Source organism: Rhinolophus sinicus, linkage group LG07 (assembly GCF_036562045.2).
Source record: "Rhinolophus sinicus isolate RSC01 linkage group LG07, ASM3656204v1, whole genome shotgun sequence".
Lineage (NCBI taxonomy): Eukaryota > Metazoa > Chordata > Mammalia > Chiroptera > Rhinolophidae > Rhinolophus > Rhinolophus sinicus.
The window spans coordinates 126,253,213-126,269,351 of NC_133757.1; the positions used below are offsets into that span (position 1 = coordinate 126,253,213).

Here is a 16,139-nt window from a genome sequence, read left to right on the forward strand (position 1 = left end):
ATAACATTTGTTTTTAGTTTTCCTCGAAATTAGGGTCCATTTGTGAACCTTGTCGTCATGACATATCAAAAGATAATTTACTCAGAAACTGGTGGATAAGTATCTTTATATACCATTTTATACCAAGCAGTAAACAGGCTGGGTAGTTGTAACAATGCTCACTTAGTGAACACCCCAATACCGTCTTTATTTGTTTTCCATGCCTATGCAAGTCTTTGTTCTGTTTCGAACTGAGTTGTCTTTTTCTGATTTACTCAGAGAAATTCCTGCCTACATTCTGGGTATGAATCTTGGTCAGATATATGTGTATTGCAAGTATTTTCTCCCAGCCCTCTTCTTGCCTTTTCACTTTCTTAATAATGTTTCTTTTCTTTTTCCTTTTTTGTTTTGTTTTAGTAGTTAAAATGGTTTCCTCACACTTGTTAAGACCAGAACTGAAATGATAAAGGAATGTATAAAAGAACAGATAAAGTGGTCCTTTCACTGTAGTGCATCGAATCATGACCGTTCCTTCCCCTGCTTTCAGCTGATCAGGACATGTGGACAACACAGCAGTTCGGTGAACTCAACGTTGTCTCAGAAGGAAGCGCTTTCCATTTCTTCATACGTGCCTGGCCCACTCTCATTCCAAAAGCTGGCCCAAGTGGTCTCCTCAGACTATATGACTTGCTTTCTTCTTTATCTTGTGGTATCGTTTCCCAGATTGGCTCCTTGATGTGTTCTGGTAACCGTTCTATTTTGTCTTTGTGGCTTCCATGGCCACTCCTTCAGGTAAGTTCCGTTGAATGCATTCCAAGCTGACATCTGCTGTACTTCCAGTTAGATGTTCTAACTCTAAACATCAGTAAAGAGTACTCATATCATACTGAACTCGGTGCTTCTTGAAAATATGCACTGATCTGAGAAGAGTAAATCACTCTATTTTCCTTGGAGGTTCATGTACTTTAATAGAGATACTGAATTCTTTAGCAGCAAGCACGGCAAAATACTCATAACTGTCCAATACAGCCTTATCGTGGCCTTTTACTAAAACTGACAGGTTATATAATGAGTCTGGTTCCCCAGAAATGGTAATTGTAGGCTTGGTCAAACCCTTGGGAACATCAACGTGTAGGTTTGAAAACTGTACCCACTTCCTATTGGTTCTGAGAAGAAACCCACCACTTTTGATTGTCCTGCTCTTAGAACTGTTGACAGAAAAATTCCTGCAACTCTGCCCCAGGCGCCCCCACACAGCCCCAAGCACAGCTCGCACCACCGTCTTGCCGTCCCGCTTAATAATGTTTTCATGAGTGAAATATTTTAATTTTAATGCATTTTAAACGTATTAGGTAGATTGGGTTTTACTGTGCTTTTTGAATATTTATTGGCCACATTTCTGCCCTTCTCAAATACTTTTTGCTTCTTTTTTCATCTTTTCATGACTTCCCGATTTCACAATCGATTTCGTCACAATGGTGTCCGCAGGTCCCCCACATTCTGTTCTGTTTAGTATCATTTTTGCTCCACTTTGCATAATTTCTCCTGACGTGCAGTTCACTGATCATATCTTCTGCGGTGTCCTGTTGGCTGTTAAACTCACCTGATACACCCCTAATTCACGTTATCACACATGCCTTAGAATGGATTTCTATGTTGTTGTAAATGTTCTAGAATATCTCAAATTCCACTTCTGTTTAAATCCTGTCTTTTCATCTCAGTAATGGTGAATGTAGGTACATGTGCTAATTCCCTCATCTGAGCCTCTGTGTTTACGTCAGTTGACCCTACTTTCCCTTTGTTTCCTCTGCATGTCTTGAAATGTGTTATGTGTACCAGACATTTTGTATAAACAAGCCGTAAAGCCTGTGGAACATTTTTCCCTGGAAAGATCAAGCTCTTCTCTCTATCAGTCAATCTGCATGAGGGCTAGTCAAACAGGAATTTATCTGGACTAGAGCTTAGTTGCAACTTTACTTAATTTTGCCTGACCCTTGGCTTCTAATAATTTGGTGGCAAGATTTGTTTTATGTCTTGATTTTCAAAAACACGATGGAAATCTTTGTCCTGTGTGCTTTGCACCATGCAGGGTGTTGAGGTCCAGGTCCCTAGAGAGTGACATCTGTCTGCTTTGTCATCTCATTGGCACGCAAAGCCTATGGCAGAGAACCAGCATCAGGGAGGACAGCTGAGAGTCTGGATTTCCTCCATGTCCTTGTTGCCACCTCAGACGAGGTGGCATTAATGTCCCTGCCTGGTTCTTCCTGCCCAGAAGAGTCACTTTACCGATTACAGGCACAGCCTCCACCTCTACTAGGAAACACCCCATGCAGGTGGGCAGCCACCAATTTCTGCTAGTTGTCTGAGCATCAGTCAGTTTAGAATATTTTTGCAAACAAAGCTCTTAGATGCATTATTGTTTGTTTTGTTTTAATGTATTTTCCCCCCGAGTTTTTACAATGGGACTATGGGAATAATAGCCTGCCCTGCTTTCTACACCCAAACCAAAATCTGAACTCCAAGTATGTCTTTTCAATTATTGCCCAAATTAATTTTTTTTTCTTTCTCACATTTTGTGTATAAATTCTATCTCCTCCTAATTTGGAAAAATAAATAGTCCTATTCCTTATCATCTCAATTATCATAAGAAATAAAACCGAGTTAGGGCAAAAATATAATTAACATTTTGACTTTAAGGAAATCATTCAAGAGTAGAAGAGAAAAAAGGTCACTACATAATTATAATGCAAGTTGTATATTTTAACTCGGTTTGGATTCAACATTCCTTCCAGATCTGCCATTTGATCTCATAACACTGCTAATAGTTTAACAGAATGTAGCCAAATAAAAATGTAATACCTGGTTCTTTTCTGTCAAAGGAGTGATGTTTGTTCAGAAAGAAAGCGAAAGAAGCACCCTTAGTGCACAGCTCTGTGTCTGGGACCGAATCAGACCGAACTGAAACAATCGATTGCATGGTTTCCTGCCCGAGCTGCCCATTAGGCCTGCACACGCCCTGCTAAATGGACCTGGGGGCAGGGGTCAAACCCTGGAGGCTCGCACCGATTTTTGCCCAGCTCATCCAGAGCTGGTTAGTAATTCGAATGGGCTAGAAAGCTTCAGGGCAGATTTTCAGGTTGTTAGTCATCATGTTGTTTTCTCTGCACAACTCTTATATTTATCATCTGGGTAAGTCTCTTGCATTGATGAGTTTTTGATTTCTTGGGGGAAATGATTGATTTAGAAAAATTCTAACCAGCATGCTCCTGGCAGAAAATAGATTTTGGTTATTTAAAGAACATTTATTGAGCTCCAGCTTCCCCGAGGCACAGCATGTTACTATGCGGCCGATATAACGTAATTTGAAAGTATGTTTTCTGTTCTTTATGACCATGGTAACATGAATTCTTGAAATAGTGTGCAAAATGGCATAAAACAACAAATCCAGAATTTGCAGCAATTTCTTACAAAGTGAAGATCTGAGAATCCAACAGTTATCTGCATGTTAGGTGAGGAGTCCTGTAAGGAAAGAACTGAGTTTTAACACGTTGCGTACGGCGGGGTTTAAATCCCTCGTGAAGATTCTCGTGATCCGTATGCAACATGTTAAGCTCAGCTTTGAAGGAGGCATTTGGGGTTGACAGGGAGGGTGGGTTGGGGTGGGTTGGGGGCTAACCCCACACCAACATTCACGTGACACAGCAAAATTTTTACAAAGATTATTCCTTCTTAAATATTGAAATGCTATAAAAGTAGTCTCCAAACAGGTAAAGACCTGTTGTGTAACTTTTTATATACACTATTCAAATACAAACACTGAAAACCAATCTATGACCCATTTATGTTTCCTCTTAACCTTCCATGATTTTTATGGAAAGGAATAAAATGCTGGCCAATGATTATATCCTGTACAATTAATTTTACAGCTAACAGAGCAGATTTTAAGTTAAAAGATTATGTATATGCATAATCTTTTTAAGTATTTGGACTTCGAAAGAAGAAATGCTGAATGGAAGATATGCTAGGAAATAATTAAAAAAAAATAGGAAAAAAAAATCAACCAAAGAAAGACCTTAAAAAATTCTGGAGAAACATATTTTACATAATGTCCTATTGTAAACTAATTGAGATGTTACAGCTTACTCATCTGATGTCAAAAGTTCAACTCATTTCATGTAGCAACGAGTGAGCGAGACTCATTTTAGAGCCCTCTCCACAGGGGAGGACTCAGTCACTCTCTGACTTATCTGACTGCACATTTCTCTAAATTAAAAAACAAAAGAAAACAAAACAAAAAACTGACAAAAACTATGTGGGAATCTTTTTAGGAAATGTTTGGTTCATAGACCAAGTTTTATTTATTTATTTATTTATTTTTTAAATTTAATTTTATTAAATTTATTGGGGTGACAATTGTTACTAAAATTACATGGATTTCAGGTGTACAATTCTGTATTACGGGTGGGGGGTGGGAGATGAGGGTAAGGGGGATCGAATATATGGTGATGGAAGGAGAACTGACTCTGGGTGATGAACATAGACCAAGTTTTAAAACAACTATCCACACTAATACTCCTGTTACTACGACTACCCAAGGAATCATGTGTTTATTGGACAAGAAATTAGAGACTTTCTGAGTCATTGTCTTTCTATCGGATATGCCATTGTCAGTGTTGATTCAAAAATGAGTTTTATTTCATCAGCGTATAACAACAAACAGTAATAGAAAGAGATGTCCCCACCAGTGCAAAAGCCCGGATAGCAAATGTTACTCTTATTAAGGTGAGTATTAATTGTTACTATCCTGTTCTCTACTGTATAGCAAATGTAGCCTCTGCAGCCACCCTCTTCCTTTGAACGCGATTGTTTATTGCCACGTAGCTTTCTCCTGCCTGTGTAGACAAACACATAACCTTGTCCCCATGCCTTTGTACACTTGCACCCTGTATCCAGCCTCTGTGCTGCAGTGACTCCCCAAGGTACTGCTAAGGCCACCAGCAGGGAGAGGACAGTGCAGCCAGCCCAGAGCATCGTCTTGAGGCCAGGAGTGTGAAAGGGGTCACAGCAATGTTTTAATGAGCTCATTCCCTGTAAGCCCAGTGCCTACATTCAACTTGCGCAATTTCTGACAGTTCTGATGGGGGGAGCAGCATGGCATTTTCTTCCTGGGTACATGAGCGCCATGTATCATCCAGTCATCTAGTGTTTTCAAGAGCTGCAGAGCGGAGGCTGAAGTGCTCTGTCTATGGAACACGTCTCAGGTGGGAAGTTGGAAGACCAGGGGGCATCACACGGAAGTGGGATTCTTCGGCACACGTTTGCTAGGCTGAAGAGGAATGTGTAAGGATGAACTGCGCACAAATAAACAACCTTGGAATGTATAAAAATTCAAAGCATTCCAAGACAAATATTTAAGGGATTCCAGCATCTGATGGGAGTTGCAAAAGATCATCTGTAATTTGCTGAGTTAGTCCACATAACTTTGGATCATTTTTGAGATTGAAATTTGCAACCTAGAGGGTGGAATTGAAGTCTATTTATTATTCGCTTTTCAAAGCACCTGTGTCCAAAAATGGATCCCATTTCTACCCGGTGACGGTAAATTGGACAAATGGCTTCACCCTCTTGGGTCCCAAGTGCAACATCTGTAAATTGGAGGTAGGTGTAGTACTAGGCTTAAAGTTACTGTCACAGAATAGGTGGCATTATTTATGCAAAGGGCTTGGCAAGTGCACACGTGTCCTACACACGTTAGCTACCAGTTTTATGATAAACCAAAGTGTAGTATTTTGCACAGTAAATATGGTTTAAATAATTTATAGACATTCCAGATTTGCAAATCAGTGATTGGCATATGCTCAAGAATTGCTGATTGTTGTGATTTTGAGCTTCATGCTTATTTGAACAGATTTTAGACCTAAGCTTCCTAAGTACTAGATGCTAGAGACTTGTAATTACATAAAGCTGAATCTGTGAAACGTGGGCTAGCAGTGCTTTCTGCAGTCTCTTCCTCTCCATATGTCATTCCCAATATGTCTGTCCTGTCTGGTGTTCAGCACGGGTGCGTTTCCAAGGCATCAGGAGGCACTGCGAAGGGACGGCATGTGTGCCAGTTCTTCCAGCATTTCAAAGAGGGAGCAGAGAAGGGGAATAGAAAGTCAACTAGCTCTCAATCAGGAATTCCGTCTCTCAAAAGAGGCACAAAACAAAATTGCACTTTTCAAAAGATAAAACAAAACCCCAGAGGAGTTCTCTTTGCTCAGAGAGCTCTGCTTTCCTCAGCATGGTTATTCACAAGGAAGACATTTATTTATTAAGTCCTGTGGGCATAAAGGCTAAAATCTACCTGTCTCATGGGGGTCACGCGCTAAAATCCCATAAACGAGGGCCGTCTGATTTCCGGCAACAGCAAGCCTGCACGGGTGAGACTTGCGCAAGCGCGGATGTAACCGCTGAGCCGTGCAGGGCCCTTTGGGTACCACGGGAGGCAGCTGGGCTCTGTCTGGCTCTCTCGGAAGTCAGCTCTCAGGCAGGCGCCAGATGGATCGCGCCTTAGCTAAGGCTTTATACGGAACACTTCCTGGTGTCATTGTCAGGGCTTCTCCGGAGCTTTGACCACAGCGATCTCCAGCTGGGGTGCCTCATAGGAACTCAGAAAGGCTTTTTATCATTTCCACACTGGTGCTGGCAGCTCTGCCTTAAAAAAAAAAAAAAAAAAAAATCACCTCTTTCAATTACTTTATTTTGGGACCAGAATGTTGAGCATTTCGTAGGGTCGGCATTGTGTTCAGAATGTAAATATAAAAGACACTAAGGTAACAGCATCAGTTACACCAGGGTATTTATTGCTTGGAAAGTGATGGAGTCAAATGGCATTGATCCCTGGCGTAATGGGCCGTGACCCTCATCCATCTGCTCAGCCCAAGGCAGAGATCAATACGCTCTTTTCGTGGGGAAGCCCGAGGCCTCCCCTGGGGTTAGACTTCGCGCTTCCCGGTTGCTAATGTGATCAAAGAATAGTCGAGGCCAAAACCTCATTTTCCAAGCTACTGTAAAAAGTTTTCCCTTCAAAGGAGCACATTCTGATCAAATGTTGTTATTCGGTTTATTTCTTTCATTCTTTGCAACTCAATGGCAGCACAGTTCTATTGATTATATCTTCTGAGACTTCCTGCTGAGTTCAAGTGAAAGCACATTTGCAGCCTGGGTGCAAATCTGCTGATGAAATATGACTACGCGTCAGTGAACAGTTACGTAGACTGTTTCAAGGCTGTTAGCAAGGGTGTCTGCCCTCCGCTTTGGGCACTGGGGCGTTTGCGTTGCTTTAAGAGATACTCTAAAACCTTATAGATTTGGGTAGCATTTCAATTGTATCTAAAATTACTGATTATTTTTTTTCTTGGGCTTAAAACCAAAACCAAAAAAATTCAGAAATTTTATTGTGCTAAAATAATTTCATGTTTGCTAACGCAGGAGCCTGAGCATCTGAAATATAGCTTGTGCTTCAGCAGTTAAAAAAATGTACATGTGTATGTATGTATTTATTTATTCTCCACATGATTCTGAAAGGACTGTATTGGCCTGGATCAAGGCCGCGGTGTGGTAAGGCCATAGCTCATTTGATGTTCCTCCCTGACCTAAGTGGGTGTTAGAAACATGACTTTCGTAAATGCTGAGACAGCCCCTCTTTCCTACTTACCCGTGTACTTCTCTGTCCTGGCGTGGTTTTCAGTGTTCATATCAGGGGTTCGAGAAAAGTCACTGTGCAAAAGTGTATGTGTAGTTGAGGCAATAATGTTGGTTAAAGAGCCAAAGTCTTTGCAAATAGATTCACAGTGATCTTTGTAAAGTATTTATTATAGAAACCTTTAAAGAAAACAATCACCTGTGTGTAATATTTGTGTAAATAAATAGCCAGTCCCCAGCAAACAAATGAGAATCCCAGAAAAATGCCACATTGCCCGTGACACAGACACCTATGGCATGAGTCGATCCCTTTTTGAATCGGCATCTATTCCCCTTTCGTGTGCATCGACCTCACGATAACCCGGCTTCTAAAGGTGCCACTCTCCTTGGGGACAATGCCAGTATCTGATGAGAGCTGTGGCAACGTCTCGTTAGCGGCAGCGGTTAAGCTTTGTGCAGTCACCGCAGATGCTGACTGAACCTCTGTTCTTAGAAGAAATCTAGGGGGAGGCGCTTGTGAGCCTCTGCTCACAAAGTATTCAGCTGATCAATGCACGGCCGTGCCCTGTGCGACTTTCTGTTTAAAGACGCCTCGTTTAATATACGTCAGCGAGTCTCTACCATTGAAGTCACAGGCGACAGCACTGTCACTCGTGCCCCGTGAAGCTTCTCCAACACCCGCGTTCTCCGTACGGTGAATCCCAGCCTTCTTGTGGCAGGACCACTAGACCCTTTAGTGCTGTACCTGGGCCGTTTGAAACAGAGCAATCACCAACAAAACCCTCAAAAATGTGAAAACGTGGCTCTAAAGACCCCAAAAGGATCCTTGTGTATAGCAGGAAAGCTGAAACCAGCAGCCAGGAACTTGCCTTGGTGGGAAGCGGGTTCTATCCCCCCACCCTACCTTTCTTCAGTTCTTACGGCTGGGCTAGTTATCAAATAATAAAACTGACACAGGACCAGGTTAACAGGAGATAAAAAATTACTATGTGTGCACGGAAAAATCCCAATATGATGCTCAGATCACAAAATGAGGCTCAAAGAAGTGATCACACCAGGCACCTTTTACACGTTTGAGACAAGAAGCAATGAATCTGTGAGGACCTGAGGACAGTGAAAGCCAGCGCTCATCAGTTACGCAGGTCTGCGTGTTCCTCGGTGAGGGGTCTAAGCCCGGTTTGGGCCTGGCTCGGAAATGAGCAAAGGCGTTACAGGGTTCATTTACACACGCCTTTTTGACTCTGGGTTTTATAACTTGTGATGAGGTTGGCTCAGTCTTCAGGATTGGAGGGCACCTGTCATGGAGATTTATTTCTTGCTTTTGGGGAAAGAAGAGCCTCAGAGGGCTCTTCCCGGTCCTCCTGCTTCTCAGGTGATTACAGTTCAAAATAGCCAGCGTGCCATTGTGGTGTGCGTTGGGGCAGCCTGCCATGCAGCCCGCCCGGTCCCGTGACCTCAGCTAGGCATGGAGGTGCCAGGGCCTCAAAGTGTGTGCTCTGAGGTCATCCACAGGGAATCCGAAAGCACCTTGGTTTGGGGGCACAGATAGATTTTCATGAGTAGGTCAGTTCACAAATATGGGATTCTTAAATAATGAGGATTGGCTGTAATCGGGTAAATCCTAATAGTTTTTATCCTTGCTGTATGGCCCGGTCCTGCGTGGAACGCGCTGTCTTATAGCTGTAATCAGAACCTACAAACAAACGATTTCAATGCAGCACTATGTTATAGAAATACAAATCAGATATCGTATTAGTGTTTCTGCATGATGCAATTCCAGCCATATTGTCCACTAGCAATGAGGAAAAAAGTAATTTCTTACAAAAATTCTTTGTATTCAACCATACTTTTAGATTACAGCTCTCAGACCTTAGTTTTACTGGAGTCAATATACATTTAAGGCAATGAAAAACTCAACGGAACATGAGATGGTTGTTAAAACAATGTGGAAATTGCCAGAACTCCGTATCTTTTGCTAAAACGCTGCGTGAGTGCATCTGAAGAAGAAATAATGTGAGAAGGCGGTTTTACAGTTAAGTTGCTGCTCCATGTCTGATCAGATCGATAGGGGCCAAGAGTTGCTCCCGTCTGTCTCGTGGCTGATGAGTGGTCGCTGGTGTGAACCCACTTCCGAGGGGGCAGGCACTGGGAGTGGAAAGGCCGTTCGTGAGAGACCTCAGTGTGTGCTGCCTGCTGGCCGGAGCAAACTGAGCTGAACAAGTGCAGGGTGCATGTTGGTTGTTGTCAGAGCAACGTCACAATACCTTGGTGAGTAGGGTCCGGGAGCTGTTCAATGTTCACGTCAATATAAAGATCCTTACCCGTGGAAGTTATTCATTAGACTAAAGTTTGGCCAGTGACTTACAAGATATGAAGTGTTACCTATGGATTCAGACGTGGGATGCTGTAGACATTACTAATTATTACTAAGCCAAGAATTGTATATAAGCAGCCCTCTTTTTGGTGGTTTGGGTGAAGAGGTTTTTTTTTTAATTAATTTAATCATAAATACTTAACAAATATATATTATACAGTCTAAATTGATCCAATTTCAAAATTTTAAATGCAGAATTTACATAATGAAAGTTATAATACAAACAACACATTTTAAAACAAAAAAATATTTAGCAGTTGCTCTTAGATCTTATAACAATTTGGAGATACAACTATCAGTTTCGTAGAACCTGCAAATGCCAGTTGAGTAGTTAAAGGATTTCCATTTTCCATAATAATAATTTAAATGTAATTTAGATATAAACTATATATAGTAAATATGTGTAAAGGATCATCTAAGCTATATTATTAGAAATAATTCTCACTTTAAAATGCTACAACAGCAAAGCCTATGCAACATATTATGCAACAAAAAATGTCAGAAATAAATGACTGTGATCTTTCGGGGGAGGAGAGAAATATTAAATTATCCAGAAAGAGAGTCTTTCTTTTGCAGTGAGATGGGATCGGAGTCGTGTGTGTCTGAACGTCAGCTCTCCTCCGAACCTAATTCTGGCGAGATGAGCTATCACAAATAACCTGCCTCACAAGCGCATCTCTCAGCTGCCACAGACTGAGCATCTGTCTGTTATTTGGGAAAAACAGCTACTTTAAATTTTTTTAGGATTTTCACATCTATGGAGAGCACTTCCGAGCTTTGCCCCCAACGGCTGCACGTGGCAGTTTGCAGGGTCCCTGCTGGTCTGTGCCTCGCCCCGCTGCCCCCACCTGGCCATGGTATCACTGCGTCCCGTCTTGGCAGAGACAGAGAACCCTTCTCAGCACCCTCCTCGCTCCCTCATCAGCTGATGGCAAGCTGAGGCTCAGATTCAGATTGCCCACAATGAGGAAAGTTCTGAGATTCTTAACCAATTAAAATAGAATTAATTTGAAAGGGATTTACTTTTAAGTTGTTAGAAATAATAAGTCAAGGGGAAAATTTCAAAGCCACAGAAAACACAACTGGACATATCCAATAGGAGAATGAGTTGTGCCATTTTTGTTTATTTTCTTTTTAAAGAAGACAATGGGAGCGATATAGTAATATTTACTAAAATATAGATTAAGTCTCGGGGTGTGGATCACTTTCAGTTGACGGAACATGATGGGAGAACCCAGCCTTCCCCCGCTGGCCCACGACCTCTCACAGGTAACCCTGAGGTGTGACTGTTTACTTGCTGTTCACACGCTTTTCATATCTTGTTGATAGGTTCTCAGAATAACGTAATGTCATAACTCTAAAGGACTGTTTAGAGATGTGCTTAGAGCAACTCACGTGATCTATGAGTAAAACTCAATGAAAAACTCATTTAGTAGGTGAGTTAAACCCCAGATGAAGTGATATTACCTTAGTGGCTTGAAGGGTCTTGTTTTTCTCAGGTGCACATGTTGTGTTTTCTTCAGCTGAACATGGAGCACCTCTTGTCTGTTTTAGTTTTCATCTTATTAGACACTAATCATGTTGATATAATTTTCAGTGTCTCAATAGCTTTAAGAAAATATCCATGTTCTTCTGGAGTAAATCCCAAGGGAACAGTGAAAGTGGCAATGGGAGCTGTTAGACGCTCAGGTCAGAATTCTAGAACTCAGGATTCGGAGGTGCTTTGCCTGTGCAGATAGATCCTGAAGGCAGATATTATCACGGAAAGCAAGCTTGAAGGTCAGGGTTATCTAACCGCAAAGGTCACTTGACTTTACCGGCGGCTCTGTGTCTGGAGTGAAGTCAGCAGGATAACGGTAGTGTGTTCTTTGGGAATCTTTGTCTTTTCTCATTTCCTCGCTGACATGTCATTTTACACACGTCACAATAAATTAGCTACAAGGTGAAGTGAACAACACATTATCAGCAATCACCTACATTTCTTTTAGGCATGTAGTTTACTCAGTACTAATGAGCAGAAGGGAAACTAAGGTAAAGGGGCATTTCAGCAAAAATGTATATAATTATTTCCTAGCACTAGTAAAGAAAAATAATTTTTTTCTCTGGGTCCTTCCTGCCTTTCTGTTTCTTTTAAAAATAATTAGGTCTATTGGATTTCTAGAACGTTTTTCCCAATATTCTTTGTCTGTACAATGCCTTATAAAGTTAACTTCTAGCCGGCAGTATATATTACAGGTTAGTTCCAAATGGAGGTGTTTGAAGAGGTTGCACTTCTGCTGCAGGTTTTTAGCAAGCGATGTGAATGACAATTATGAGTGATGTCATTAAATGATAACCATTTTCTTTTTTTTTTTTTAAATATTCTAACAGTAATCTGTGAACCCACACAGGAGGGTCCGGAGATTATTGTTAGTTTGTCAGCACAGAATATTCTCCCTTCCTGCAACACACCTTATCTCACAATTTAAGAAGCCCATTTTCCTTTTATAAGAAGAAATTCAATAAGGAGGCTGTTTCACTGGTCTTTACAATAGGACCGTGCCATGCAGAATCCATGGCTGAGAGGCCAGGGGACAGCTGCTGTGGTGACCGTGCCCTAGTTCAGGGCCGGCAGTCCACGACGTTAAAGCATTGGGCCTGAAAGTCTCACCAGTCTTCTAGTTGACAGAACACAAACTCGAAAGGGACCACCGGCCACATGGACATCATAAATGGATGTTTCATGTCAGTGTGTATCTATTGGGAAGCTTCTGGCTCCACACAACACAATGACATAGACAGTAGGACATATCAACAGTTTAGAAGTTGGGTGGGCTTCACGCTTCTTAGATTCAGCTTCCCGATTCTGTCACTAAGGAACCAGACTCCTCCATCTCGGGTCTACACCGGTCAATATGCACTTCTTTCTGCGGTCCTTCCCCCATGGTTGTGCATCAGAGGACTGCTTGTCTTCTCGGGCACACATCTCTGTTTCGCATCCATGGAATAAATTCCCCCTAATTTCTCACTGAGCTCGTCACCTGCCAATTGCTGGGAAAACCTGTAATGACTGATGTGGGTTCCCCAACCAACACCTGGCAGGGTAAACGGGTGCCCTGCCTGGCTTTCCGAGTTAGGGACCATTCCTGGCTCGGGAAGTGATTCTCCAAAGTGTGTGCTTTTATCCATGAAGGAAGGCTGGAAGGGATGCTGGGGACTTCGGTACTGAAACATGCTCATTTTAACTATTTAGCATCCTCCTCTTAATGAACACAAAAGAATCTCAGAAAAGGCTATTTAGGAAAATGAGACTATGAATAAATAAGAAAGCATCGGGGCTCTAAAATTCCTTCATTTTCACAAAAAGCCCCACTTCCCTAATGAGAGATAAGAATAATGAGGACTAAACCTGTCATTAAAACCTGGTTTAGAACGGTTTTCTTCAGTCTAAATGAGTGCTCCGTGGGTAATTTATTCAGTGGAATTCCTACCACAGAGCCTCCCAGCCACAGGCTCCTGGCTCGTCTGCTTCTCCTGACTCATGTCTGAGATCAGGGGGCGTGACATTAGCTCAGGTTTGGGTGGGCGCCCCTTTCACACAGCTATTCTGTGACCCAGCCGTGGCTCCTCACTGCTGGGCTCGGGGTTGGAACCTGCTCTGACTGCAGACTCTGCAGCTGGAGCCCCACACTGCTCTCTGGGCCAGACACGGACGCCCCAAACGCTGGCCGGCTGGCACCAGGCCAGCTCTGAGACCCACAGGGCCCCTGCCATCCGGCTGTGACTCCTGTTGGGCCCTCCATTCATTCGTGAGTCCCCTGTGTCATCTAAAGGCCGCCCATGCTCCCTGCTGGGGGGATCCCTGGGACCTGCCCCAGGACTGGCCTGGCATCCCGAGTCTTTGGGGAGCCAGCCAAGGGTCTCTGAAGGCCCTTGAAGCTTGTCAGTGAAGGACCCACGGCACTGGTTGGAGTGGATGAGCAGGAGCTGCTATACTTGGGTGAGCTCTTCTGGGACATTAAGTCTGACAGGGACCGAGGGGACTAGGCAGACTCACTGAGAGCGTGGCCCTTAGGAGCCTGGAGCTACCAAGAGCCCACCCTCAGCGGCAGAGAAATGTCTGAGTCACTGTGGAGGTGGTGGGGAGGGGTCAGAGGACTCGGGGAGACGCGCGTGTTGGAATACACCTAGTATGCGAAGCCACCGGCCCCACCAGAGGAGTGTGAGCCTGAGAGGTCAGAGGCCGCAGCGGGCACGGTACGTGGGGCACGGTGCCTGAGAGGAAGAGCAGCGGTCCCAAGACGCTCAGTGCCTGGGACCGAGGGTAGGAGAGGTGGTTCTGGAGTCGGCACGGGGGCTGCTGAGAGCCTGAAGCCACAGAGGCTGGGATCACGCTCAACCCTCGCTGGGCTGCCAGTGTCTGAACAGCAAGGTCGCCGATTTGTTTTTAAAGCCACTCAGATCCTGATGCATGTTTATCACAGCAGCTAGGATGCTCCTCACACAGGAAAGTGAGCCTTCAAGGGGCTGCCATGGCAGAAAGCAATGTACGTGGTACTAATGTAGAGGTTGGGTACCAGAAAGTGAGGAAATGTGAAAACTCTTTTGGGTAGGAATCCATTTTTGAAAATCAGATGTGTTATGCAAAAAATGCTAACCAAGAGCCTGTACTTATTTTGTTAAAAGGGATAAATTATAAAGAATTATTTATTAAATACACACACACACACACACACACACACACACACACACATCTCCTTTAGGTGCAGAACTATTGCGCTGTGACTTAGGCCTATGTAACTCCATCTATCCACCTGATAGTAGGTGACCCTTCTAGTCTGCACACTCCCAGTTTCCTTTTGCGTAGGGATTTTTGCTGTTACTATTTGTTTACTCAGCATCACTCTTGTATACCTTCATTGTCCCTCATCTGGGCCAATGATATTAGCTCTCTTGTTTCTTGCCCCACAAGATTTCTAGCTCCATGTGTATTTGTACTGTGAGATCATTTTTGAACCTAAACTTTCAGACCAATGAAATGAGTCTAGAGGAATAGGCCTTCCTTAAATCATTTATTCATTCCTTGGTTTGCTAAGATAAATGTGGCCCCAGAGTATCTTATTTTTGTGTGATGCATTCACTCTCTTTAAGTGCTTTATTATTTAGTTATTTAGATATTTGTACACCTGAAATGATTTAAACAATTCTTGTCTTTGATTTTTGTGTTCTGAAATCTGCCTCCCTTGTGAATAGACTCCTTTATTTGTTATTATCTATGAACATATTTTGGCTCAGATCTGGTTATTTTTGTGGTCTTATCAGGATCCCTTAGGTGGTGAGAGACAAAGATGTCCTGGCCTTATGGAATGGAAATTTAAAGAAATGACCAAGATGGCCTCAATATCTCCCTTGGCTTGACTCAAGTTTAGACACGCTTTTCTGACCACAGATCCCTGAGCTCCCTCTTCTTAGAGCATTTACATTAGACAGCTTGCAAATTCTTTTGGTGCTCCCTCTTTAAAGCTTTCTGACATTTTACAACCCAGGAATGTCCTTCTCTGAGACCTAGGAGTTATTCCTCTGAAATGTCATCATCAAGAGAGACGGTGTCCCCGTCTCCTAGTCTGGGCTCATGGGAGCGTAACGCCATTGGGCTCAGTGAACAAACAAATGGCTTCATCACAGAGAAAAATTGCAAATCGAGAACTAACTCAATGAGCTTGACCCATGCCACTGATACACGTGCCCCCATCTTCTCGTTTTCCTCGAGCTCACGTCAGCACTGAAAGGCCCTCCACATCCTTCTTTCGGCAGAGCTGAGTTTGGTCTCTCTCCCCACTGTAGTCGTCTTCAATAAAGTCTTCCTTGCTTGTAACTTTGGTGCGGTTTTGCTTTGACGGAACCTAGGGTGCCCACTGCTCTGTATTTCAGTCTCCCTGCCTCAATGACGGGAGACTCAGCTCACCAGCCAGTCTCCCTTTGGGCTCGTTGGAGTCAAAGACTTGCATGGTTCCCGGAGGAATCGAGATCCATCCACTCGGCAACGTCCTCTGAGTGTCAGTCTTGTCCTGGATCTGCAACTTCCCAGCTCTCACCCTGCACTCGGATGCCTTTCTCTAGA

General features: G+C 43.2%; 1 pseudogene; it reads right to left on the reverse strand.

The window, feature by feature from the left end:
• Positions 1 to 525: 525 nt before the first annotated feature.
• On the reverse strand, positions 526 to 11,931 carry LOC109454124 (small ribosomal subunit protein uS10m; annotated as a pseudogene).
• Between the last annotated feature and the right edge of the window lie 4,208 nt (positions 11,932 to 16,139).